The sequence below is a fragment of the Rhinolophus ferrumequinum genome, chromosome 16 (assembly GCF_004115265.2).
Source record: "Rhinolophus ferrumequinum isolate MPI-CBG mRhiFer1 chromosome 16, mRhiFer1_v1.p, whole genome shotgun sequence".
In the NCBI taxonomy this organism is placed as follows: domain Eukaryota; kingdom Metazoa; phylum Chordata; class Mammalia; order Chiroptera; family Rhinolophidae; genus Rhinolophus; species Rhinolophus ferrumequinum.
Window position 1 is genome coordinate 49,795,958 of NC_046299.1, and position 26,783 is coordinate 49,822,740.

The 26,783-nt window shown below is 51.7% G+C and overlaps 1 protein-coding gene across 2 annotated transcripts in view; it reads left to right on the forward strand.

The window, feature by feature from the left end:
* Positions 1–13,526: 13,526 nt before the first annotated feature.
* CHST3 (carbohydrate sulfotransferase 3) overlaps positions 13,527–26,783 on the forward strand; it is a 33,594-nt gene continuing 20,337 nt past the window's right edge. The window contains exons 1-2 of one of the 2 annotated variants that reach the window (XM_033130766.1): positions 13,527–14,155; positions 18,039–18,124. The gene's annotated coding sequence lies outside the window, so the exon portion shown is untranslated. The remainder of the gene's footprint in view (positions 14,156–18,038; positions 18,125–26,783) is intronic. The other variant, XM_033130767.1, reaches the window with a different exon arrangement.

Here is a 26,783-nt window from a genome sequence, read left to right on the forward strand (position 1 = left end):
TGAGCCACAAAACAAGTCTCAAATAATTGAAAAGGACCGAAACCCCAACATAATGCAGTGGCATTACATCGATGCTATTAGAAATCAATAATAACAGGACACCCAGAAAATCCCCCAAATTTTAAAAATTAAGCAGCGCTTCTAAATATTCTAGGGGTCAAGGAAGAAATCACAAGGGAAGTTAGAAAATATTTCTAGGCGAATGACAATGAAAGTATAACTTACTAAGATGGATGCGGAAATAGGTGAGAACCTGCTGTTAATCTCCTCCAGGAAAAATTTTTGTCAGCTGTGATCTTTTCAGGTTCTAAGATTTCCATTTGCTTCTTAGTTCCCCTGGCCTGCTCAGAACGTGGCCCACACATGTGCAGTTCAGGGGCCAGCTGAGAATCTGAGGGGGGTTTTCGGGCAGATTTGGGGCCTTCCCTTCTGTGGTTCCCACCCTGCTGAGATGTCTTCCCTCAATCACTGGCTGCTCAAACAGCCCTGAACTCCAACCTCTGACCCCTCAAGCCAGTGCCCTGTGGCCTCTGATTGAGTTTGTCCGCTGCTCCCCCACCCCCAAACACAGCAGGGCTTAGGATGCAGGGGCCTCCTGCAGGGGCCACATCGTTTTACATTGTGCCTTTTCCCCTCAGAAATGACGTGACTGTCTGTCTTTCCGTGTCAATATTTATTGGTCCACATTGCTCTTTTGAAAAGCTACATAGTTTTCCATGGATAGGTGTAATTTATTTCCCTCATCCCAGTTCAGTACACAAACGGTACTGTGTAAAATCCTTCTGCAGACATCGTGGGCACGTCACCAGTTCTCTCTTGGAACAAATTCCTACCAGTGCAATTGTTGGGTCCAAGGCATGCTTCCATGCCCTGCCCCTGTTTTTATTTTTTTGCATCTTGCAAGCTTCTCGACGGTAAGCAAAACCAAAAAGAAAAGTTTTCCATCATCTGTGGTCCCAGCCACGCAGCGCCCCTTCCTGGAAGCAACTAAGGTTACCAGTTCCTAGGGAACTCTTCTGGGGGCAATCATGCTTCTACATAAAGAGACAGGTATTCCTTCCCAGCCAATGTCTCACACAAATGGTAGCCTGCTCTGCACATTGTTCTGCTCTTCTAGTGCATTTTGAAAGGCAGGATCCTTAAGAAAAATAGAACAAAGCAATATACTATAAGCTCTTATTATAAACAGACCTTGAAATATTGTCCCAAGACTTTGTGTTTTTTTTTAATCAGGCCCTAATAATGGGACAAAAGTGAAACAACCAGCATTAGAATTTTAAATCCTCTTTCTCGCCCAAGCTATCAGCTGGACTGTAGGTAGAGACCAGGAGCTGCTACCGGGCTGGGGTGCAGGGGCCACCCTGGGCAGGGAGGGCGCTCTGGCTGACTCAGGCAGAGGGGGTGGCTTCCTGGCCATGACAAGACCACGTCTGGAGCTGCCCCAGTTCTCTAAGTGGACGAAGATGCCGCCCCTCGCCTCTCAACCTTGGCCATAGATTATTTTTATACATCCCAATCACCAGTTAGCCTGGCAGCCCTGTAATTTGGAAGCCTGGCCACCCCTGGACTGTAATTCCCAGCAGACAGTCAGACCTCGGGATGGCCCCTTCGACTTGCACTTTGGTGATGCCCTGTGGGCGGAAGTCTCCTCTGCAAACTATGGTCAGGACTCGGTGTAGTGGTGTCAAACTTGGGGCGGAGGAGGAAGCTGGGGCCTCCCACCTGTCTCATTTCCCACCTGTCTCATTTCCACCATCAAGTTGGGCTTGGCCATCTTGGAAATACATGTGTGCAATCTGTCTCTTCTCAAAGTTGGGTTGGTGCTGAGTGTGGGGCTGGCTTCACAGGTGAGGCCGGAGAAGCCGCAGGGCAAGGTCACTTAGGCACGGGGTGGCCATTGGTAAAGCGCGTCCCCATTTCTTCCGGCCGGGTGCACTTTCACCTGCAGATGTGCAGACTTTCCCTGCCATTGATGATGTGGTTCTCCTGCCCCAAGGAAGACTCCGGGGGCCCTCTGTGTGCCTCTTATGTTACTTCACTAAAACTCGACTTCCATCACGCCGCTCCTGCAGGGTCCACACAAGAAACCTAACTCCTCAGGAAGAGGGAACCTGGTATGTTACTGAGGGCCCACAGGGTACCCGACACAGTTAAGGTTGTTTTGTTTTGTTTTGTTTGGGGCTGGTTTTCATTTATTTAATGAGCATTCATGCATCAATACGCACAGAGACCTTAACAAAAGGAACAAAAAGAGAAGGCTCCATAATGAAACAAAATCAGAAACGGGATGAACTCACTTGCTGCGTTGTCCTTCCCCAACACAGGTCACACTGGCAGTGAGTCTTCGGCTAAGAAATAGGTCATTTTTCCCAGCGTCATTTACTCTGGATGGTTAAGGCTTTTGTGGTGTCATTTAATCCTCCCAACACAGTTGGGAGGTGGGCACGCTTCCCTCCAGGTCACAGGTGAGGAAGCTGCGGCTCAGATTTGGGCCAGGAGCTCCGCCCAGGCCAGCGTTCCTTCGAGTCCATTATCTAAAGTAATTCTTCCCTGACGCTTGCCCTGGATTATATTTCTTCATAGCACCAAGCTCTACCTGGCGTCTGCACCACACTCCATTGCATTCCATTCTGTTATTTGATTGTTCGTGGCCTGTCTCTCTCACTAGACAAGCCCCTTGACAACAGGGGCTTTCATCACAGCTATGCCTCAGCACCTAGAACAGAGATGGCCCATTGGGGTTTTTTGTTTTGTTGAATAAATTCAGAGGCAAAGCCTAGAGACAGACCCTGATTCCAAAGTGGGTGCTTTTTCTGTCCCACTGTCCTGCCAAAGGCTCAGGGAGGTTACATGATGGATGGAGCCAGCTGGAGGCTGCGCTCAGGATTTGAACGTAGGTCCTCCAGTTCCAGGCAGTCCTCTTACCAAACACCCATGCTTCTTCCTCCTACCTCCTGCCTGGAAAGTGTCAAGCAAAGGGATTTGCGGGGATGGCGGGTACCTGGGGTATTTCTGAGCATGGTCACAGAGCCCATTCAAAGTGCTCCAGCAGGGTGGGGGTTACTCATCTCGCCACCCCCGCTATGTAACACCCCCTCCACAGCCAAGGAGGCAGACCCTTGGCCAACTTGGATCCACAGCAGGTGTCTTGTTGCCAAGCCTATAATAAGAGTCAGATGGGCCTTTGTGCTCTTCAGCAGACCCTGGCGGGCATTCTGGTCACCATGGAAACTGGGCCGATTGGCTTCCTTCTGACATCTTTGGATAGTGTGCCATTAGCCCACAAGCCCCCGATGCCCAATCTGGCCCTGGGGAGAGACTCCAAGTGGGATGAGGTCTCCAGGGCTTCAAGGCTGACCTGTTGACTGAGTTTTTGGTCAAGAGTCCAAGAAAGGAGAGCATGCCAGGCATTGGCTCATTTGGCAGGGAGGTGTGGGTGGCCAGACCCCTGGCTCAAGGCTGGGAAACGGAGTTCTGCAGAATTGCTGGTCCACAGCACAAGGGACCTCCAGGATCAGCTGGTCCAATGTCCTCATTGTCCAGATGGGGAGAACGAGGTTCAGAAAAGGAAAGCAACTTACCCAAGGTCACACAGCATATGTGTCAGGGTGGGAAGGGGCCTTGGAGATGATCTTAGGTCAGATTCCCTAAAGTGGGCCTGAATCTAGGATTCATGTAACTTGTAATTATTTGGGATTGTTATCCCAGGAAAGCCAGCAAGGGTGGGGGTGGGGTGGGAAGGGATGGAAACCAAGCAAGGGGGTGATGGCAAGCTAAGCACCGAGGGTGGGGGTGGGGACCCAGTCCTACAGGGATCTGTGATGTGGGTTACACCTCAGGGTTGTCCCATTCAGGAATCAGATTCTGTGTGTCCACAAGCGCCAGCTATTGCTGAAGGGCTGCCTTAGGAGGAGACGATTTACCAGGCCCTTCCAGGGCTCCTGTGTGAGCAGAGGAGCCCAGGGCACCCTCTAAGAGAAGCACGCTGGACGAGGGTGTGCGGGGAAGGAAAGGAATCCTTCTCCCCTGGGACCAACTCCCTGGCTCCCAGTCCAGTGAGTTTTCCATTTTACCAGATGTTTCTCACCATGTTCCAACCCCAAACTGCTAGAGAAAAGGTATCCAAGTCAGAGAGGTGGAAGAAGAGGGAGACGGAAAGCCAAGAGTAGGTGGGCAATGCCTGCACAAGTCGTTGGCATGTCTGGTTCCAACTGGTGGGCTGGCCTTGCACACAGGAGACCGTCTAGAAATGCTCTTCTGAGAGCATTTCTGGCGGGTGGTGGTGTGTGTGGGGGGTGCTCATCTAAAAGCAGCAGACCAGTGATACAGAGAAGTCAGAGGGGCAGAAGCGAGGAGAGTGAACCCCTGAACTGTCAGCTTTATTTCCTGCTTCAGATTGCCAAAGCAGGGCCGTGGCACTTATGCCCTGATCTGCAGAAAGGGAAACTGAGGCCTTGAGAGTTAATGACCACACGAGGCCACACAGACCATGAGAGAGCCCGATCCTGGCCTGCAGAGTCCGAGGTGGCCGCCCTTCTTCCCTGTGGTCCCCAACACTGGGCACTGGCTGGTTATTTGTCAAAATCGATAATACACATCACGGAGCGTTGCCTGCACCTCTCCCCTTCTCCCTGTCCACCTGGCCCTGCCGAGGCTCAGGCTTTCTTCACCTCTCTTCTGGACCATCACAGAGCCTGGGGGTCTCCTTGCCTCAAGCCCAGCCCCCTCAGTGCCTGTAGAACGGCTGGGACCCTCCTGTTGAACTCTGTACAGGCTCCTTTTAGCACGCATGCCTCTCTGTGGGGCACACAGCCATCAGCCTCTCAGGCATGCCCCACTGAACTGAAACTTCAATTTCACTTACCCCAGACCTCCCATGGTTCCCCCAGTGAGTACTGATTTAACACCCACGAGGCTGTCAGCTCCAAGGTCCCTTGCTCTTGTCTGTCTTGTTCCCAGTTTCTCCCCGCTGCATGGTCTGGTGCTTAGCACACAGGAGATACTGGTCACATATTCAATGAATGTAGGGCCAGCTTCGTGGGTGTGCAGTCACAGGACCTGGGGCTTCGAAGGACCCTGCAATTGGTTTAATGTCCTGCTGCTGCTCTCTTGAAGTGTTTAATAATTTGTGAACAAGTGCTGCTGCATTTTTATTTTTCACTGAACACCACAAATTATGTAGTTGGTCCTGGATGGATGGATGAATGAATGAATGAATGAATGAGTTCCTCAGTACCCTCGCACATGCTATTTCCTCTACTCCAAAGGTCCCGTCCCCTCTTCACCAGGATGCCTACTCAGGCCTTATTTAGTCAGGCAATCTTAGGGGGTTTTTGTGGAAGGAAAGAAAACAGAGTTTTGAGCAGGGTTAGGGGAGTCAACATGGGGCAATGCCCAGGGACTGGCATAGGCAGGAAACTTTAAGGCCTACGGGGCAAGAAGAGGAGGCAGTGATACTGGAGCCAGTGAGAGCTCGAACCAGTGGGGAGGGGCCACCAGAGGCACTGTAGGAGAAAAGTACCCACCGACCTCTTTCCTCCAGGGTTTCCCTCCCCTGCCAGGGCTTCCCATAGGCTGAACCCAACAGGAAGCTGGAAGGCAGGGCCCCAGGTGTTGCAGTCAGTAGAGGTCTACCCCTTGGGGCACAGATCAGGCTGAGAAGGGCAGAGAACGGATGGGCAAACAGAATCACCACAAAACCTGTATTAAGCATCTTGCCCTGGCAAAGTCTTTGGTGACAACGCTGAGGATAAAGGGATGTTCCCGCCTCTGTCTCTCCCACAAAATGACAGTAGCAATAAGCACTACCACACTATGCTAAGTGCCTATGCCTCAGTCTGCTATTGGCCCATCTTACAGATGAAGAAACTGAGGCTTAGAAAGGTCACACATCCAGCAGATGGCACAACTGGCATCTGGGCTATCCTGCCTCGCTCTGGTTGTCTTGCTCTGGAATACTCACGGCAGGTCTGTCTCACCACCCACAAGCTCCCCAGGGATGGTGTGTCAGTGGTACCTCTGTCTCCCCAGCACTGAGCACAGGGATGAACAAGTAACAGGTGTCTGGCAAATATTTGTCGAATAAATGAATGAATGGATGATTGTAAATTGCAAAGCTGTTTTCCAGTATATGATTTAATTATTTCTTCTCTCTCCTTTTTTCCCCTGACCTTGACTCCTCCCTCATAATTAAGCCTATCTCGGTGGCTCTATTTCCCCCACACCCCGAGAGACTTTGGGATCCCTAGGCCCACTAAGGATAGAAGCCATTGCCCCCAGGAGGCAGCTTAGTATAAGGGCTAAAGCTTATCTAATTTTGATTGATCTTGTTTCATAACCTCTATCGTTTTTAAAATTTCTCTAATTTTGTTTTAAAATACCAAGTTACAGTTTTCATCTCTTGTGGACGTGCTTTCTGGCTGTTTTTATTTGTAGGAATATTATTTTGCTCCTTATTCTCTTTTTTCTTGTTCCTTGACACAGGATTCAAACTTGATGCTTTTCTGATGCTCTTTTTTAAAGTAAAATGAATTTCCAGTACTTTTAGGAGACATGGGGTAAGTGAGGATAGTTTTCTAGCTTTGTGGATTTTGGGCTCCTGATTTTGTCCCGTCTACAAAGTGATTGTTCTAATTCTATTGCTACGTAGCAAAGCACCCCAAATTTAGCAGGTAAAACAACCGCCATTTTATTGTGCCCAAAGATTCTCTAGGATGGACACCTAGACAGAGCACAGTGAGGATGGCACATCTGCATCATGATGCCTGGTTCCTCAGCTGGAAGATGAAGCGCAGGTGACTTGAGAGCTGGGGGTGGGGTCACCTGAAGGCTCATCCACTCATATGTCTGGTGGAGGAGGGTGGCCGTCTGATAGAATTCCTACCTGTGGTCTCTCCATGTGGCTTGTTGGGCTTCCTCCCAATATGGTGGCTGATTTTCAAGAGTGAGCATCTTAAGATAAAAGGTGGACACGCATCGCATTGGAACTGTCTTGGAAGTCACGTGGCCTTTACTTCTACTGTACTCTGTTGGTCAAGTCAGTCACAAAGTTCCAGCCAGGTACATAGGTCCCAACATTTAAAGGGACAAATGTCAAGGTCACATTGTAAGAAGAGCGTATGGGATGCGGTGGTAATATTTGCAGCCATATTTTCAAAATAAAATCTGCCTCACTGATTATATATATATGTATATATATACATAGATATGAGTGTGTATTATAATTATATGTACACACACACACGGCTTTGTACTTTCTGAGATTCCTTGATTTTCCATCCTCCACCCCCACCTTTACCTGGAGCTTCTCTTTCTTTGTGCCCAGTGAGCCTGTCCTGATCAGTTTGGATTCTACTCCCAAAATGGGACTTTGTCATGAAACGGAGCGTCAGTCTATTAGTTTCAAGAGTTTATAGGGGAAGCAAAAGTGAGTTTATGGGGTCCAGGTGGCTCTAGCACCATCAGACCTCATTGCACCACAGTCCCTTGGCACTCACATGCAAACTCGATTCTGCAGAACTATTTTCCAGTTTCAGCTGCTGTCGCATTGGCCTGCCATATTTGGAGTACTAGTTAGTGATTCGGGGGGTTACCTGTTCTCAGGACCATCAGAAGCCCAGAAGTCTTCCTTCTGCTTCCTCCCACACAGACACTGCTACCACGTGAGTCTAGTAACTGTCTGAGGTTGTCCCCAACCCAGCTGCATTACGGGCTTGTGGGTTGAACTTCTTACCCAGTTTTGCTGTAGATCTTCTGATTTTTTTTTCTTATCTTGGTTGTTTGGGTTTTTGTTTTTATGTGTTGGGGCGTGGGGGGTATTAATCTATTAGTGCTGCCATAAAAAAACACCACCCACTGGGTGGCTTACCCAACAGAAATGTATTTTCTCGCAGATCTGGAGGCCGGAAGTCCAAGGTCAAGGTGCTGGCGGGATTGGTTTCTGGTGAGACGTTCCTTTCTGGCTCGTTGGCAGCCACCTTCCCACTGCGTCTTCACGTGGCCTTTCCTCTGTGAGCACACACAGAGAGAGGGAGAGAGCTCTGCTGCCTCTTCCTCTTCTTCTAAAGACACAGTCTTGTTGGACGAGGGCCCCGCCCTTATGACCTCATTTAACCTAAATTACACCCTTTAAGGCCCTGTCCCAAGTCCAGTCACTTTGGGGGTTCTGGCTTTCACATACGAATTTTGGAAGGACACCGTTCAGTCTATCACAGGGTGAATTTGCGGAGAGGCCAAAACTACATTCTGCCATCTTCCCTGAAGAAGAGAGTCTTTGGCTGCAGACCATACAGGCCCGTCACCCAGGACTGTGAGTAGTGTGGACAAAGGTGGGGAGTGGTCTGGAGGTGAGGGGAAGATGTCCAGCATGTGACAAAGGCCCTCCGTGACTGGGCTCCCGCTTACATCTCCCTCTCAGCAACTCCTGCCACTGCAGCTGTCACCAGTACCCTCTGGGGAGAGCAGACGGCTGCTTGGTGTCCCTGAACGCACCACCCTATTTCTGGTCTCCTCACCTGTGTTCACACAGTTCCATGACTGCCTATACTGCCCTTCCGTGCTTCCCGATCCACTGCTCTCTATTTCAACCAAGAGCGCTTATTTGTTTTATCCTTCAGCATTTACTTCGGCCATCTCCTTCTCTAGAAAGTCTAGGTGGCTGCAGGGAGCCACCTCCATGCTCCCATAGCGTGCCTGCACACACTCCAGTATCTCCCACCTACGCCGCCTGATTGCACGTACCCCACTGCGCTGTGATCGTGTCTTTACGGGTCTTCCCCTCTAGACTGTGAGCTCCCTAAGGGCAAGGCCTGTGCCTCGTCACTCGCGGCAGACTGGATCCCTGCTCTCGATTCTTCATTGCCCGTGTCATAGTATCCACTACCTACGCTATCGTGGTGGCTTCACGGTGGGTAGGATAGGCTTCTCAGACTTTAGGTTTGGACATGGGATTTGCTTTGACCAGTGATGTTAACAGAGGCTTTAAATGTGCTGGGGTGGTTTGGCTTGTCTCTTGTATGCCTGTGATCTACCTTAAAAACAAGGTGTCTTGGGTCCAAGGTGCCAATGGTCCAAGTAGAATGTAGGGACGTGAAGAGTAGACAAGAACCCGCCCCAAAGGCTGGACATAAGCCCGGCCAACCTGTGGCCTGAAACAGAATCCCTGCTGACCCACTGACCTGGGAATGAGGAAAATAAATAGGTATTGTTGTAGCATTATTGTAGCAATAGCTGACTACGACATCATCCATCCTAGTGTTTCCAAGCCCAGCACAGTCCCGGGCCAAAAAAGGTTTGTTGACTAAAGAAGCAAATAATTTTTTTGATTTAATACCTTTACAGTATGAGTCTGCTCAAGTCACCACACCTCCTGAGACCTCTGCTACCTCCTTGTTTCAAAGGGGATAAAAATGGTTTCTTTGCAGTGTTGCTCTGAGGATTAAATGCAATAAGGTGGGTAAAGCTCAGGCACAGAGAAAGCGGAGATGGGATGGGCTAGTGGGGGAGGGCGAAGAGCTTACTCCAGACTCTTGAGCCTCTGGACCCTTTAACTCCAGCTGAGGGAACCTCCTTGTAGTGTTCCCCTTGCCCTCCTCCTTTGCTCCGGGATCCTTCCCCAAGTCACTGCCCGTTAGCTCTGCCTGGCCCAGCGAAGAGGATTTGCCCCAGACCCCAAGAATGGCTCAGCAATCCTGGCCCAGCGTGCAGTGAGGGTGCCTTAAGAGGACAGGAGCTTCCACTTCCTCTCTGGGAAGCCAGCCGCGACGTAAGAAGTCTGTCTACTCTGAAGCTACCATGCTGGGAGGAAGCCCAAGCTAGCTTAGCCACATGGGGAGAGAGCGCCACGCCGAAAAGCACAAAGGTGCCACACATGGGAGTAAGTCTTCTTAGACTTTCCAGCCCAGCCCACTTGCCAGCTGAACACAGCACAGTGGCCCCCGCTGATGCCATATGGAACAGAGGAGCCTTCCGGATGCATCCAGTCAATCCACAAAATTGTGAGAAGTAACACAATTTTGTTGTCTCAAGTCATAAAGTTTCGAGGTGGTTTGTGATACAACAGATAAATTGGTACTTGAAACTCTATTATATATATATATGTTATATACAATAATTTTATATTATTTCTGAACCATTTGAGAGGAAGTGGCAGAAACCACGACCCTAAATATTTCAATGTGTATCTCTAATGAACCACATCGTCTTACAAAACAGTACAGTTATTCAATTCAGGAAATTTAACATTGATACAGTATCAGTATTCATTCCGTCTCTATTTATATTTTGTCAATAATCTAAATAGTGTCTTTCATAGTAATTTTTTTTTTTTTTTTGTAATTCCAAGATCCAGTTTAGGATTACATATTGCATTTAGAGGTTGTATTAGTTATACGTAGCTGCATAACAAGTCACCCCAAAACTTAGTGGCTTGAAACAATAACTTTCATCATCTCACAGTTCTCATGAGTCAGGAATCTGGATGTGGCTTAGCTGGGCCCTTTGACTCAGGGTCCCCCAAAGCTGCAGTCGAGATGTTGGCCAGGGCAATAGTGATCTCAAGGTTCAACTAGGGCGTAATCTGGGTCCAGGCTCACTCAGTGATTATTGGCAGGATTCAGGTGGTTGCAGACTGTGGGCCTAAGGGCCTCAGTTCCTTGCTGGATGTTGACCAGAGGTCTCCCTCCCTCAGTACCTTGAAACCTGGGCCTTCCCACAGGGCAGCTCATAATTTGGCAACTTGCTTCATCAGACCAAGAGAATTGAGAAGAGCCAGGGAGAGAATGCTAGCAAAGCAGAAGTGAGTCTTTTATCATCTCAGAAGTGACATCCCATCACTTTTGTTTATTCTATTCATTAAGAGCAGGTCACCAGGTCCAGAAACACTCCAGGGGAAGGGATTATACAAGGGTGTGGACGTGTGTGTGTGTGTGTGTGTGTGTGTGTCATTGGGGACCATCTTAGAGTCTGTTTACCACAGAGATCATGTCTCTTTATTCTCTTCTAATCTGCAATGGCCGGGTTTTTTTTGTCTTTCATGTCATTACATCTTAAATATTCTAGGCCAGTTCTTTTGTAAATGTCCTCGGGTTGGGTTTGTGTGATGTTTCCTCGTGACTAGATTCAGATGATGCACTTGGGGGCAGGAATACCTCCTACTCAGCATCGTGTCCTTCTCAGCGTATCACATCAGAAGGCACACAGTGTAGGTGTGTCCTCTTCTTAGTGACCTTCACTTGAATTGCGTGGTTAAAATGGTACTCAGGCGCCCACATTTTTAACCATTCTACACTTTTGCCTCTGGCCTGGAAAGTTCTTTCAATTTTCCAAACAGGGTAAAAAACAAACAAACAAACAAACAAAAAACCCAAGCAACAACAACAACAACAAAAAAAAACAGAACAAAAATTGACTGAGACCAGTTCTCTTGTCAGAGCAATGGTAGAAAGAAGTTGAGCCTAGACACTATCTTAGGATGAAAATTCCCAATGTCGTGTATCAGACATTTATCCTATAACTCTCATTTGCACCCAAGAGACCCTCACTGAAGGTCCAAGTATTGGCTGTCATGCCAGCCTGAAGCTCGGGGAATGAATACCCTTTCGTACCCTTTTCTCTCAATTGCTTGTCCCTTCACCTAGAAAACCCTGTCTGACCTCTATCTTCTACTTGCCGAACTGAGCTCATCGCTTAAACCCAGGCCTGGGGTCTTCAGCTCCAGGAATAAACCTGCAGCATTGCACAATTCCAAGGGCCAACAGTCACATCACATTCCGTGTGCCCCGTGTCCCCTGGAGTTGTTGTACAAGCCTGTGGTCTTGTTCTGGAGACACCCACGCCACCCCGGCCTCACCTCACATAGACCATTGTATCACTAGTATTTATTTAGACACAGGTCTGTCTTCTCTAGACAGAAGGTGGGACTCAGTCGTGTTTACCTCTGTGGGCCCCAGTAGCCAATATGTCCTCAACAAGTGTTGGGTGAACACAGGCATTTTCCAGTGACCAACTGTGCTCCCCCGCCCCGCCCCTACCTAAATAACACAGAATCCCATTCTCCATAATCTGGTGGTGACACAGTTCTAGGTTTCGGCCTTTGTATCTCTCTGAAGTGCATCACCAAGTTCTGGCAAAAAAATCCAAGACTCCCCATGTCCCACAGGCCTCCCTTACAAGGCCAGCAGGTGCAGTTAAATGACAGATTTGTGAGGCTGACCTGGAGACCTTCCCTTCTCAGAAGAGGTGATGGAGTCTAGAGAAACCCATGTGTGAAGATACAGGCTCTGAAAACCTGTTGAAGAGCACGCAAGGCTGATCCAGGGCAGAGGCCAGCGCCCTGTGGATGGGACGGTGGGACCAGCCAGGAGATGCAGATATGAAGAGAGGTACTCAGGGAGCTCACCCAGGAGGTGATCTGAGGCCTGAATTCTCACCAAATCTCTGGTCCCCTACAGCAGGGCACAGAACTGTTAATAGAACTGAAGCACCCAGTTGGGTTTTTCTGCTAAAAGAGAAATTAAGATCTCCCTCAGTCTGGAGCACTTGGCCCAGGCTCCCTCCAGCCCACAGCCTGGTGGAAACTTGGGCTGGTCTGGACCCACATAATGAACCAGGACCTCTGCCTTCCCCCTCCTGTGAGGACCAGCTCCTGGGAAGGCCCAGGTCATGCTCAATTCTATTTTGGGTTTCTCAGGAACAAATGTTGAGAATGACAGAGGGGTGAACAAGTGCAAATGCTGAGGGGTTTTTTTTGCCTTTTTGGATTCTCCTATTTCTCCTTTACAGGAAATGACTTATTGTGTCTAAACCCAATTCCCATTAAATGCCAGGACCACTGTCATGGAGAGGCCTGAATTATTAGCTCATGCTGCTCAATGCTGGGGCGCTCAGGAGAAAAGCCTACCAAGTCGGAATCCAAGTCTGGGAGTGTGCACATCAGCAGGGTTCCTGCAAGTAAGAAGGAGGCTCGATTTGCTTTGCGTTCCAATTCCGAGCCCTTCCGCGTTCCTGATGAAGCTTCGTACCCCAGAGTCCAGCAGGGCACTGCCCCACGCTCTGGGGGCGACAGGGACCCTACTCATCCAGCAGTCCCTGGCTGGAGGCACCAGCTACCCGAGAGGGTCAGACCATAACGTGAAGTGGCTCCACATGGGTCCACATGGACCCTGCTTCCTTCTCACTTCCAGGGGCTTGCATGCGGGAAGCCCTGGACTGGCGGCACCAGAAGTCGCAGAAGGGCGGGTGGGTGACTTGGGACCGCCCAGAGAGGGAGTGTTGTGGTCTTTGGAAGCCCGAGGGACCGTCATTTGGACCACCGGTCCCCCCGGGGGGGTGGGGGCGAAGATCCCCCCACGGCAGAGATGGCGGAGAACCCTCACAGCCAGAGGGGTCTCTCTGCGGAGGAACATGATGGGAGGCTGGTAACTGGCTGGGCTGCTCCGACAGGGTGAAGCCGTGACCATCTCCACACCGCATCTCCCCACCTACCCACCCAAGGCCCAGGAGCTCCTCCCAAGACTCTCTGGGAGGGGTTGGGGGTCCGAGCGGCTCCAAGCGAGTCCCGGGGGAGAGGCGGGCAGAGGTGCAGCGCCGGGAACAAAGGCCCAACGAAGGGTCCCGGAGAGCACGGCTCCCCGGGGGCGGGCCCCCTCACCCAGCCCCCTCCGCTCCTCCCTCTCCTCCTCTACTTCCACCCGGAGGCCCGGCCCGCGCGGAGCCCGAGCTGCGCCAAGTTCGCCAACGGTTCCCAAGTTACGGGCGCGCAGGGGTGGGAGCTGGGTGGGGTGAGGAAGAAGAGGAGGAGAAGGAGGGCTCCCCGGGCGCCTTGGACGCAGTTCAGGAATCCACCGCCGCCGCGAGCTGCTCGCCGGCTCGGGCCCGAGCGGGGAGGGCGCCAGGCAGCACCGATCGCTTGCTCGCTCGCCGCACAGGACGGCGCCCGCCTGGCGCCGCTTCCCGCCCGGCGTGAGAACCGGCCCCGCCGGGCCGCGCCTCCCTCCCGTTCTCCCCGCCGCCGCCCCGGGGGAGGGCGCAGAGCCGGGGCCGCGAGGGAGCCGGTTCTACCGAGAGGAGGGAAAAGTTGTGAGCGGATGCTGCCGGCGCCGGACCCCAGCCGCGAAGAGTCGGGTCCTCCCCGGCCGGAGGAGGCTTGGAGGCTGGGGTAAGTTGGGCGCTGGCGTCCCGGAACCGCCTCCAGGGCCGGGAGGAGGCCGGCTGCCCAGCCGTGCGTCCCTTACCTTCCCTGGCCCGCGCACCAAACTTTGGAGGAAGAGGGGAAGAAACAGGGAGGGGAAAGGAGTTTCCCGGCTCCGAGAAAATTCCACGTAGGCACCCACATTCCAGACCCACTGCACCCAGATTCACAACTGCCAGGTACACACAGCTCATCATCACTGAAGCCACAAACAGCACGCACACGCTCTGAGCACGCGCCACACGAACCAGGCGCGCCACACGGACCAGCCACAAGCCGAAGACCGAAATGTGCAATTCCGGGAACGCGGGGACTTGGATCTTTAGATCAAGCGTGTCCTCCTTCCCTTAAATAAATCCACGGTCTCTGCTGCCCCTGCAGTCCCCAATGAAGACCCCCAAAGAGCGACGGGGAGGGGTGGCTCTGCCTTGCCTTTGGAAAGTCGTGGCCAGGACCCGGAGGCCGAGAAGTGGGGAGGGGAAAGCAGACATTGCAGTCGGTTCTCTGGGTACATCAGGAGCGAGTTTGGTGTGAAAACTCGATGTCTGGGTGATGTGTCTGGGTGTGGGCAGCCCTTCCGGAGGTGAGGCGAGGTTGGGAGAGAGGAGGGAGTGATTCATAAACTCAGACCTGGCGTGCTCGTGTATGTGAGCAGCGTGGAAAAGGCTGGCAGGCTGGTGCTGAGCTGGACAGCTGGGTGGTGGCAGTGACAGGGCCTGTGAAGGAAGCACAGACCCTTCCCCCAGCGGATGTGCTTCCACAGAAGAACGTGCAGGGGGACGCTGAGGAGATAGATGCCAGGCCTGGGTGTGGATGTGTAAAATGGGGTGGGAGATGTTTAAGGTTCCAATTTTACAGAGAAATCAGGGTGGTTCTGAAGCCTTATTTATTTTCATTGCACCTGAGGTTGTGTTTGTTTTCAGATGCCCGGGTGGCCTGGGGCCCCAGGATGTTTCAAGGATTGTCCTGGACCTAGCACAGTGATTGGCACATAGTGGGTACTCAGTGGTTGTTTGATGAATAATGACACCAATCATGTATATTAGTTAAGGACTCACTACGTGCCAAGCCTGGTGGCCTCAGCTGGGTTGGAATTGGTCTTGCTGCAGGGGGGTGAGGGTCCTGAGTGGTTTCAGGGAGCCCTGCCTGGTCTGCTTGGGAAAGTGGCCCAAGCAGTTTGTTCAACTGTGCTCTGTGGGCTGGCCATCGGGGACTTGAGTTTCATCATGGCCTCTGCTCCCCTGAGAAGGACAGCAGGGAAGTCTCCATTTTGGCAGCTGGCTAACCTGGGGGAGGGGTGTTGGGTGTTTCTACCTGGCTGCGGAGGGCCTGGCTGGAAATGGGTCTCATGAAGAGTCTAAGAGCTGTGTCCTCCAGCAGGGGCTTGTGTCCGCGGTGGCAGCAGGTGGAGGGGTGGTCACAGTTCCTGCACTCAGCATCAAGTGGGGACCTCTGCTCCAGCTGGCTTGAGCTTTCCAGAGGACCAGCAGTTCTTGGAACTGGGATTGCAAGCAGTCTTGGGAATGATTCCCTACTGGCATGGGATTGAGAGCGTGCAAGGATGTGAGGGCCGTGTAATCGCAAAGAAATGTGTCATATCCCCACCGCTGTCCCTCTGTGACTAGGTTCACTGTGCAATTCAAGCTTCTAAATGGTCTTTAGGCTGACATTAGGGAAGAATGTGGACAGCACCCAGGACGGTGTCCCCAGAGAGATGCAGTGATCTGGGCTTGGCCACCCCCAATTTCAGGTGGAACACTGTGGCCAGTCCCTTCCTAATACTACCTTTCCATGTTCATTATGTCTCTGTGAATTAAGAGCTCTACATACATACATTTTCTCATTAAGCCCTTACATACCTGTGAGATTAGCATTTTATCACCATTTTATAAATTAGGAAGCTGAGGCTCAGGGAAGTTAAGCACTGTAACTTTTGCAAGGGCACACACCTAATGAGGGACAAAGCCGGGATTTGAACCTGGGCAGTCTGACTCTGGACCCATGCTGTCTCCACCAAGCCAGGCGGTCTCTAAGGTCCCTATTGGTTCTCCATGGCAACAAGGAAGCAACACCGATGCACTTACTAACATGGTCCTGGGGCCTCTGATGGCAGTTTTCTTTTTCTACACACTCTGCCCAGCCTGGGTTACGCCATGGGCCATGGGACTCAAAGGCTGGTGGTACCCGGCTGCTAGAGTGGATATGGAGTCAGGAAACTGGGGGTTTGGGAATGATTACAGGGAGATGCTACAGTAATCCCAGTGAGAAATGCTTAGTTGCTTATCTGAGAAGTAGGGACAAAGTACAGTTTGGGTTTGGGAGAAATTGCCAGGTAAACATTCTCAAATGGATTGCTATATAGTATCCAAATGGGATACTATATCTCCCATCCCACGTGCCCTGGAGAGCTAGACTTCTCTACGGTGTCTGATTTTCAGGACAGCCGGGGCAGCATGGTGGGGGGACAGTGAAAACCACATGGCTCACGTGGTCCCCAGCTTATGCCTTCTCACACATGCCCCACAGAGGGACAGTGGTTCCTACCTCCATTTTACAGATGAAGAAATGAGGCTCAGAGAGGTGCCGTGGATGCCCATGGCCCTGAAGCTGGGGAACTGCAAGCCATGCTGCCTTCAGGCCCCTGCAGGCACTTAGGGGCAGCCATGTTTTCAGTCTGGTTGGTATTCTATACCCTCTCAAGGGCCAAGAGGGATTAGTCCTGTTGGGGCAGGGTTCTCATCGCTCGGCCCACCCCCACCTCTGCCCCACGAACCTCTGATACAGGTGTCCATAGTACGGGAAAAGCTGGCAACTTTAAACAAGAGCACCACCCAGAGGCCCAGCCCACCTTCCACAGGCAGCCCACCTGCGTGCATTCTGAGAGCCTTTACAGGGTGCCGAAGTCCCTCTCCCCGCCTCCATTGTGGAGTGGACATGTTATCAGGATGGAAGTTGGGGAGAAACTGCCCCACCCGAGGGACAGGGGCTATTCATCTTTGTACGCCTGGCTCTACCCCGATATCTGACACATGGAAGTTCTTGGGAACGTTGGCAGATGCTGGGTAAGGCCAAGGACAGGCTGTGAGTCCTTCTGCTGGGAAGTCGCGAAGCAGGGGAGCCAGGGGAATCTTAGCCAGGAGGAAACATTCAGAGAGGTCTCTGCCCTTCATGAAGTCACACAGGAGGAAAGGAAAACAGCTCTCTTTTCATTCCTTAAACAGAAATACTTGTCCTTTTTTTTTCTCTGATGCCTAAACAAATGATAAAATGCTGCTTGTCCTGCCCTGTGTATGTGGATTTCACAGCTGGATGTGGGGTGGTCCCTGGCTGACTGGACAGTTTGTTCTGTGCTTGAAGGTGGACACACTCAGCCTTCATCTCCATCGCCTCAAATCTGGCCGGTTGCTCCTGCAACCCCCACCCCTAGCGTGGAGGGAGGGGGCAGGCAGGCCATGGGAGCCGCTGGCCACCAGTACCTTCATGTCTGCGTCCCTGCCATCCCTTGCCACAAAGATGGCTGTGTGCTGAGAGGCTGTGGGTTTTTCTGGGCCCTGGGAAATTTATCACTAGGGTTCCAGAGAACTCTCTGAGAAGGTTTTGCTGGAAAAGTGTGGAAAATAAATAAGCCAGTTCCCAGCTCAGCCTCTCCTGAATGCCACAAGTAAACAAGCGTCTCAGAGGCCAGCCTGGAAGCTGTTTTGGCCTCCCCTCCGATGGCTACACCTGGCTCACTGGTTGCCTTCTCCAGCTCCCTTCTTCCTGCCCCCTCCTAGTCCAGCCCCTCCTCTTGACTTTGGGAGCTTCAAAAGTCAGGGAACACACCCATCATTGGTCTGTCCTTGTGCTGCAGGACGCTGGCACACAGGCGGCTGGGGCAGGAGGAGCATGCTGGAGAGAAGACTGCCGCGGGCTGCAGCTCAGCCTTGCTCCATCTGAGTAAGTCTCCCAGTCTCGCCCGGCTTAGGCGAGGCAGAGGGTGGTCTCTAGGTTGCTGAGTTTGCCTTTGATGACAGAGAATGGTGACTGCTTTCCCCAGTTTTGTGGCATCTGAGGAAGCTCTTTACATCATGAACATTGGTGTAGAGTGGATAGACCAAAGCCGGTTTTCCCTGTCGTGATTCTCCAAGGTGGGGTTCACCTGTGAAGAAACCCTGAAAAACCATCCATTTACGCTGTAGGGTTTCCTGGACTCACTAGAATGTAAAGGTTCTTTCCTTTTAACTACAGTCATATCAGCTTAGGCCTTATCAGCTTACGGTGCTGGGGGTGTGAGTTCACACCAGTGGTTTCAAGAAGCTCGAGCACTGTGTCTGTGGGGTAGGAAGGAGCAGGTTCACGATAATTTAATAACTTCAATGAATTCAATGAATTCAGTCGATCCACTCTAAAACGCAGCACCCAGTGAGAAGGGGAGAACCTGAGCTCTGGGGCGGGGGCTGTCCCCCTGGAAGGGTTGGCAGCTGAGGGCCTCTCTCCCTGACCCAGGGAGTGGCTGAGGGGCCTTCTCACTGGGTGTGGCTGTGCCGAGCTGGGTCAGCACACAGAAACCTCTGGGATCCGGGGAGCGGGGAATGGGCACTGCCAGAAGGCTCTGGGTGCTGCCTCTGGGTGGGGAGACGCTTTGTCTCACTGCTGCCAGGCTGCTAAGAGGGAACTCAGAGCACAGCTTGCAGCCTTGGTGGGAGAGGCTACAAACCCACGTACTCACAGGCCACCACACACACTGTCATGGGCTGAAATACACACACACTGAGATATAACCCCTACACACAACTATTTCTATAAACAGCCAGGCACATTATACACCAGAACAATATTTGTAGGCACAAGTACATGCACACACCCACTCACACACACACAGATGCACAAACACAGGGGACACACTCATTCTAAAAAGCAAGCTATAGAATGTTTAAGAGCACATACGCTAAAGGCAGAATGCCCACAGCACTGCTTAGTAACTATGTGACCTTGGGCAAGTTACTTAATCTCTCTAGGCCTTAGTGTCCTAATTGGTAAGAGGGGGTTGCTAGGTCATAGGGAACAGGGCTGTAAGTGAATTAATATCTGTGAGTTTAGAAACGTGCCTGTACATAGTGAGAGCTAGGCTTCTGATGAAAATTGTTTCATCAGAAGCCTGCACAGCTTAGACGTTTGTAAGCCTCCTCTTTAGATCGATCTGCTTTCCAGCCGCCCTGTGTATATATACCTGCCTATTCACACATGCTGTGCCCATGCCCGTACTTGTGAGGCCACACAGCTACCTGAGATTTGGCCCCGGGCCTCTCCCACTCTCTTCCCCACTTCTCTCTTCTCCCTTCCTTTCCAGCTGCCTCACCATCTGCAGGATTCTGGAAAGTGCTAAAGTGTCTGAGCCAAAGCAGCGCTATCTGAGGAAATATTGTGAAAACAAACTGGGCCTCCCTCTGGCTGAGACTGCGCTGATTTTCAGCAAAGAATTTCACAACTCTGACCACACGGGCAGGCGGGGCTTCGGGGTGGCCCCTGGCTCTCCTCTGGAGAAGGCCTGTTACAGCACGGTTAAGAATAGACATGCCTGAAGAGGCCCGAGATTAGAACCTAGAATCTGTGAATCAGCATCAGAATGGGGAGGGCATTGTCGGAGGGGATGAAGAACCGAAACTGCCCTGACCACAAAGGTCAGACACCCTGTCTTATTTCTATTCTGAGAGTTGTAATTTTTCTTTCACTTTTCGTCATCACTTTGCACCTGGTCCAGGTACCTAAGGGTGGGGTGCACAGGAAATACTGGTGATAACAACCAGCGTGCATGGCACGGTACTTAGCACCTCTTGGGCCTGTACTCATTGAGTTCTCACCTCTTGAGGTAGGTACCACAGTGACTGCTGTTTTACAGATGGGCACACGGAACCAAGTAGGCAGAACAAGTCGCCGGCTTCCCACAGCTAGTGAGTGCAACCCTGGGTCTGAGCCCTGCAGCCGGGTCCAGAGTCAGCGCTCATCCCCCTGCCACGATATTGCCTATGTGTGTGCGTGTGTCCTGCTGGGGCTGCAGCCCGAGACACCGAATGGCACACAAGAACTTTCTTATTTTTTATTTCATACCGGTGGCCAGGAAGTGCTGCTGGTTCGGGCCAGGTAGCTGTGGGGAGGCTGGCTTCAGAGGTAGCCACAGCCCCTGTGGGCACTGCAACTGGCTGTTTTAACCTTGTCTTCCCCAGGCTGACCTGGGCAGGGCATTTCTGACGGTACGGCAGCCTCTTTTGCAAGCCCGGCCATCTGCTGACTGCTGCTCACCCTTGGCAATGACCCGGTCTCAGGAAGTGGTGTAGATGGCAGCAGGAGGGATTTCAATGAACAAAGAGGAAGTGGCAGAATGGGGACTCCATCTCCCCGATGGCCATTCGAGCAAGACAGAAACCCCACCCTGAAGCAAGCGCAGAACTGCCCAGGACACCTGATGGCTTCCACGGGCCCTGTGACTTTTAGTGAATATTCGCTCCCAGCCTCTTCTTTCACCAGCCCTCAGCTTGTTTTCAGTGTTCCAACTTTCAAACTGTCCTCATTTCCTATCTGCACATGTCCTGCTCTCTGTAGCCTTTCCAGCTGCTGAGGACACTCTCTTCCTTCCTTTCTCGTGGCCAGCTCCCATTCCTCCTCAGGCCTCGGCGTGGATGTCGCCTTCTGGAAGCTGAGATCAGTGGCACTCCCTATGGCAGCCTGCATGTCCCCCTTGTCACACTTTCCCCAGCTGTGTTGCCATTGCTGGTGTCATGGTCTGTGCTCTCCACTGGGTCTGAGCTCTGCGAGGCAGGACAGCATCTGCTTTGTTCCCCTTTGTGTGTTTAGCACAGTCGCCCCCACACACGCATGCAGTGAGTCCCCATCCCCAACTGTGGAACCGTGAGCGATGAATGGGACGCGGGGCCCTGGGAGGACGGAGGCGTGGATCTGCCCCTCCAAGAGCCACTAGCTGAGCTGTTGGGACAGTGCCCATCTTCCCAGGACAGGATGCTCCTGCTGGGGAGGGATCTGTTTCTGGGCAGAGGTGGTGGCTGTTGTGGTGAGTGGCAAGGAGCAGCTGACTTGGCCCAGAGGCCCTGTGTGGGACAGGGACGGGAGGGGAGAGTAGGACCCTGAGCAGATGGCCTCTTGCAATCGTTATCCTGTGGGCATTGGGCTAGGAGCCTAAGGATGGGCCTGAAACCCTCTGAGATTCCCCTGTAAATTAGAGGGGCTGGTGGGTGATAGCACTAGGGGCCCCACTACACAACCCCACCAGCAAGGGCTTCTCAGTCCTGTCCCCTTTGTGGAGGGACATGAGTTCAAGCTCTCTAGGGTTCAGCCCTGATCCCCAGGCAATGGAGGCCTCCCATGCCTGAGTCCTTTCCCCTGAGCAAAGAGAAGGAAGCCCAGCTGGCAGGCTGCCTCCCTGAGGGTGGTTCCAGCGGCAGCCCTTGAGCTGTCCTTGCAGACGAAGTGGGGCCCTGAGTGTTGCATTCTCCCCCACACCACCTGCGGAACACAGATGAGGGTCCTCTGGCCAGGGCATCACCTATCCAGGTACTGCATACCTGCTCATGCCTGACACTATACAGGGTGGGCTGGGGGTAGCAGAAGGCACCCCCACTCTAGAAGACGAGAGCAGACCAGCACAAATAACAACCTTGAGTCCAACTGTGATGAGCCTACAAGGTGGACATGAAGGAAGACCTGGGGAAAGCTTCATGGGACATGGGTATTCCAGTGCTAGAAGGAAACCTGGGCAAAAGCACTGGGATGGCAAAGTTCAGATCAAATGCAGAGGATGGTGAGGAGTCCCGCTGGAATGAACTGGGACTTGTAGGATGCACAAAAAAGAGAGAGATGATGTGGGATAGAGTTGTGGTTACATATGCAGGCTCTAGAGCCAGGCTGCCTGCATGGTGGAAACACCGCTCCCCACTTACTGACTGTGTGACCATGGCCAAGTTGCTTAACCTCTCTGTGCCTCAGTTTTCTCATCTGTAAAATGGAGATACTACTAGTACCCACCACATGGGAGTGATAGGAGAATAAAATATTTTTCTATACAAGTGTTTAGAGCACTTCCTGGTACACACTGACAATCAAAAAGAATGCGGTATTATCCCCCCCCACCACCTTTTTAAATGCAACTGGAGAAGTAAATTGAGGTCAGATCATAGAAGCCCTTGAATGCGATACTTTCCATTAGCTAAGCACCTGCTGTGTGCCAGATGCTTTACAGACATTCTCACTAAGTCCCACACAGCCCAGCAAGGTTGTTAGCAATGTCTGTTTTACAGATGAGAAAACCGAGGCTCAGAGAGGCAGAGTAACCCACCCAAGGTCACTCAGCATGGAGGACTCAGAGGCAGTAATGAAACCCAGGTCTGTCTGTCCTTGGATCTTCCTTCACTGTGGAGATTGGACATGACAGAAGCAGCCTGGGGATGTGCCCTGGGCTGGGGTCGCAGCCAAGAGCAGAGCATGGATGCTGTAACCATGGGACCCTGGGGCAAGGTAGGGCAGGAGGTAACAGGAGAGACGCTCGGCAGGGAGGTGGCAGACCGTGAGTCCACAGCACACAGCTCACCATTCACAGCGCAGGGGCAAGCCATTGAGTCATTCTGGGGAAACATGACATCACTGAGTCTCACTGTCTGCTGCCCACTGCCCACCTGCCAGTCTGCCCTCTGTAGTTCTTCTGGTGACTTTGTGCCACAAGGGGACCCTCACATCCCAGGTGGCAGGATGAGGTCAGCTTCAGGCTTCCTGTCCGGGTTCCCCTACCCAACTGCTGTCTCCCGCTTTCCCACCTCTCCCCTCCTGACTGGAGCCTCCCACCCCACCCCTACTCATACACCTGGCTGAGGCAGGAGCTTCTGGAAGTAGTGATGGGCTAGAAGAACTTTCAAAAAGGCCTCCATACCAGGCCTCTGGTTGGAATTCTGGGTGTGGCGGGGACCTGTGTGCCGGGGACAAGCTCAGGAGCCTGTGTCAAACTTTGAGAATGGTGCCTGCTATTCTCTTGGAATCACTTTTTAAAAAGAAAGCTTGGCTGAACGGTGTGCCCAGCACAATGCCAGGTCCCAGAGGCCTTTGCCTTTCTGGAAGGTACTATTGAGTAATCTCAGAGCTCTTGATGAACTAAGCATCCTCAGGCTAAGTGATTTATTTGCACCATTCTGACTGCATGAGGTAGCTCCATTTTCCAGATGCCAAAACTAAGGCCCAGAGAGGTTAGGTGACTTGTCCAAGGTCATACAGCCAGAATTCAAACCCTTGACTATTCAATTCCAGATGTACCTATGTATGCTTTTAGCCACTCCACCATCCAGCTGCAAATGAAGCCACCAGAGAATCACAAGAGGTGAAGTGTACTGAATCTGTGCCTGCCAAATGGTGTGGTGCAAACAGGAAGTGCCAGGGAGTTTTCATCTCAGAGTGTGGATCACTGACCAGAACTTCTTGGAGATTGTGGATCCATTTAGGAGGTGGCAGAGAGTATTCAGTTCCTTGGCTATGCAAACCCTGCTTTCGTGGCCTTTTGGGATAAGACTCTCCCCTCTGGAAGGAGCATTGGGGCTCAGGGGGCGCCTGTCCTGTTTTTGGTGTGCCAGACCTGGAAAAGGAATATGAGTCAAGCAAGAGGCTGAATGCCAGCTTCCTCAGCCCAGTCTGTTGGCACAGGATGCCAGGCTGCCACAGCTACTGCTGTGACTCCCCTCCAGCCTGTGCCACCCACCCTGCAGCAGCTCAGAGGAGGGGCCAGTGACCAGCCCTGCACTGAGTCTTGAGGGAGGCCTGATTATCCCCATTTTCCTGGTGAGGACACTGAGGCTTAGGGAGCTTTTCTGGGTCCCCCGAACTACTTGGGCTGGAAAGGGGAGGAACCGAGACTTAAGTTTTCCTGCAGAGAGAGAAACAGAAGGAGGAAGGAGTCAGCCTGCCCTCTGATCTTAAGCCGTGCAGGCCGGCTCTTTTCTCAGGCTTGCCTTTCTGATTCATTCTACAGTCATGGGTCCCTGTGTTACAGGGCAAGTGACGCTCTGGGGTGAGAGAAAAGCTCTGATTTCCATTGGGCCATGAGTCACCATTTTTCCAGGAGCAGTTCTGAAGCCATGGGGGCCCTACCCAAGCTTCCAGTTGGGGGTTGGGAGGCAGTTTTCTTTTCCACCCCCACCTCACCCCCTGCTGGAGTGCCACCTCCACCCTGGTCCTGGCAGTGCTTTTTCCTAGAAAGGCCTGGAAACAAAGGGCCTCCATGAGAGGCCTGGCCTCTGTGATTACCCAGAAGGTGACAGGTTGCCTTGCTCTCAGTGGACAGGTGCCAGACTCCCAGAGGTCTGCAGGGTCTGCAGCCTTCAGGGGTCTTCACCCCCTTTAATGCTCAAGTGCCACATGGTTGGCACAATTCCAGCTGCCTTCCACAGGGTGTCTGGGAATCCCTTAGGATTCCATAGTCTGCAGGGCAGCTCTTCCTGACACTGCCCCCCTCAGCCCCCATGTCCTCTCAGGTTTTGGAGGTGGCCACTCCTCCCTCCACAGGAGGGAGGGGACAGACCCAAACCAGTTACCACTTTTCTCGCAGAGAGAGTAGACAGTTAAGTTCCACTGTCTGGGCAGTTTTGCTTCTCATCGCCCCCAAATTTTCCTTTCTCACTTGGCCTCTGCTTAAATTTAGAGGCCTATTAAAATGACTTATCCAAAATGAGAGAGTCTAACCTCGAGGGAACTTTGCCTGTCTACTTTTATAGGTAAAAACTGGTGTCTGCTTTTATTTTGATTTTTTAATTTGACTAAATTTTATAAAATAAGTAATACATGCCCATGGTGCAAAATTGGAAAGGTACAAAAAGATACATGGTAATATCTCTTTCCCATGCCTGCCTCAGACAAAGGCAACCAGCATGATCAGTTTCTTGTGTATAAACTGCTTTTAAATTGTCCGGTTTTAAGACAATTAAAATCATACTTATTGGGCTTCCTGTTCCACCATTAGTCAAACTGAGGCACAACCTGAAAACGGCAGCTTAGGAAATAGCACAGGCCCCCTGCCGACCCCAGCTATGCCCAGGACTGCTAGTGTGACCACAGCCTGGGATCCCTGCTAAGGGGTTGCTCCCTCCCAAGCTACGCCACCTACTCTCGTCCCAGCCCCCATGCTCAGCAATCACCTTTGAATCCCCCCACATGACAGCGAGCACACAACAAGGCCCCCACATCCCTCATTCCTTGCAGTCCCAGCAGACCCGTCAGCTTCCTATATACTGTGTTTCCCTGAAGATAAGACCTAGCCGGACAATCAGCTCTAATGTGTCTTCTGGAGCAAAAATTAATATGACCCGGTATTATATTATATTAAATTAGACCCGGTATTATGTAATTGCCCCAAAAGACTCATTAGAGCTGATGGTCTGGCTCGGTCTTATTTTCGGGGAAACACGGTAGCATTCTCCAGGCTCAGGGTTAACGCTGTGCTCCTGGCTGTTCTTTCTTCATTCTCCCCTCTTGTCTGGCTGGGCAGGTGCCTACAGCTGGGGCCTGTGGGGTCAGTCTGGCCATGGTGATCTGAACAGATCGTGCTGCCTCATGGCCAGACTGCATGTTCAGAGTCTGCTTTGTGTGGGGGCTCACACAGGCAGGTTCACCCTTCACTCTCATCTCATCCCAGAGTGTGACCAGAGTGTGACTTAGCTTTTTGGGACCTCCCTTTGTCATCTGGATAACGACGGAGAGGGTAGTGGTAAGGACCCAGGGTGCACACAGGGCTGGTGTGAGAACCAGGAGATGCAAAAGGGCTTTCTAAGGAGGAGAGGGTGACCGATGTGTAGAGGGGTAGAGGAGGTGGGAGGGCACTTGTTATGGCCGTGGGGGCCCGATCAATGAGGGCTCTGGGGACACGTGGGATGCCTGCCCTCAGCCTTAGGTGGAATTTGGCCAGGCATGCATGGTGGAGGATGCCTTCCCTTTTCTGTGTTTCCATACATAAATGGACCCTCGGCTTTGTATTTTTTTAAGTAGTGACTTTACTGTTTTAATAATAATGATAGATGCTTAGTATGCAAAATTCAAGTAAAATGGTCAAATACAGAGAAGAAAGCAACAAACCACCCCTCAGTTCCACCATCCAGATGTATCCAGTCATTTGGTCCATATACTTCTGTAGGTATATATACATAGAAGGGGGTGCAGTAGAGGGACAGCAAGTTTTACAAATGTGGGGAAAATGCACAATTTAACTTTAGGCGAGCATTGTAAAGAGGCTGTCTGCCCTGAAAGCAGCCCCTCTCATCTGCTCATCGCCTGAGTACATGCTGGGTCAAGGGAACTCTCATTCCATGATCTTTCAAACCTCCTGATTCAGACAAATTGCAAAAGGGAAGCTGGTTGAAATTAGTACATTCCAGCTCGAGAACAGTGGCTTTCAATCATTTTGCTTTGTTCAATCAGAACTTCAGACAAAGACTTACACACACAACTGAAACAAAAGTCTTATGAAACCCATATGTGTCCTTATTACACATAATGCACTCTGATAGTTTTTGTTCTGCACTATTGTGTTCTATTTTTTTTGTAAAGCGTGTCTGACTTACCAAACTCATTGCAC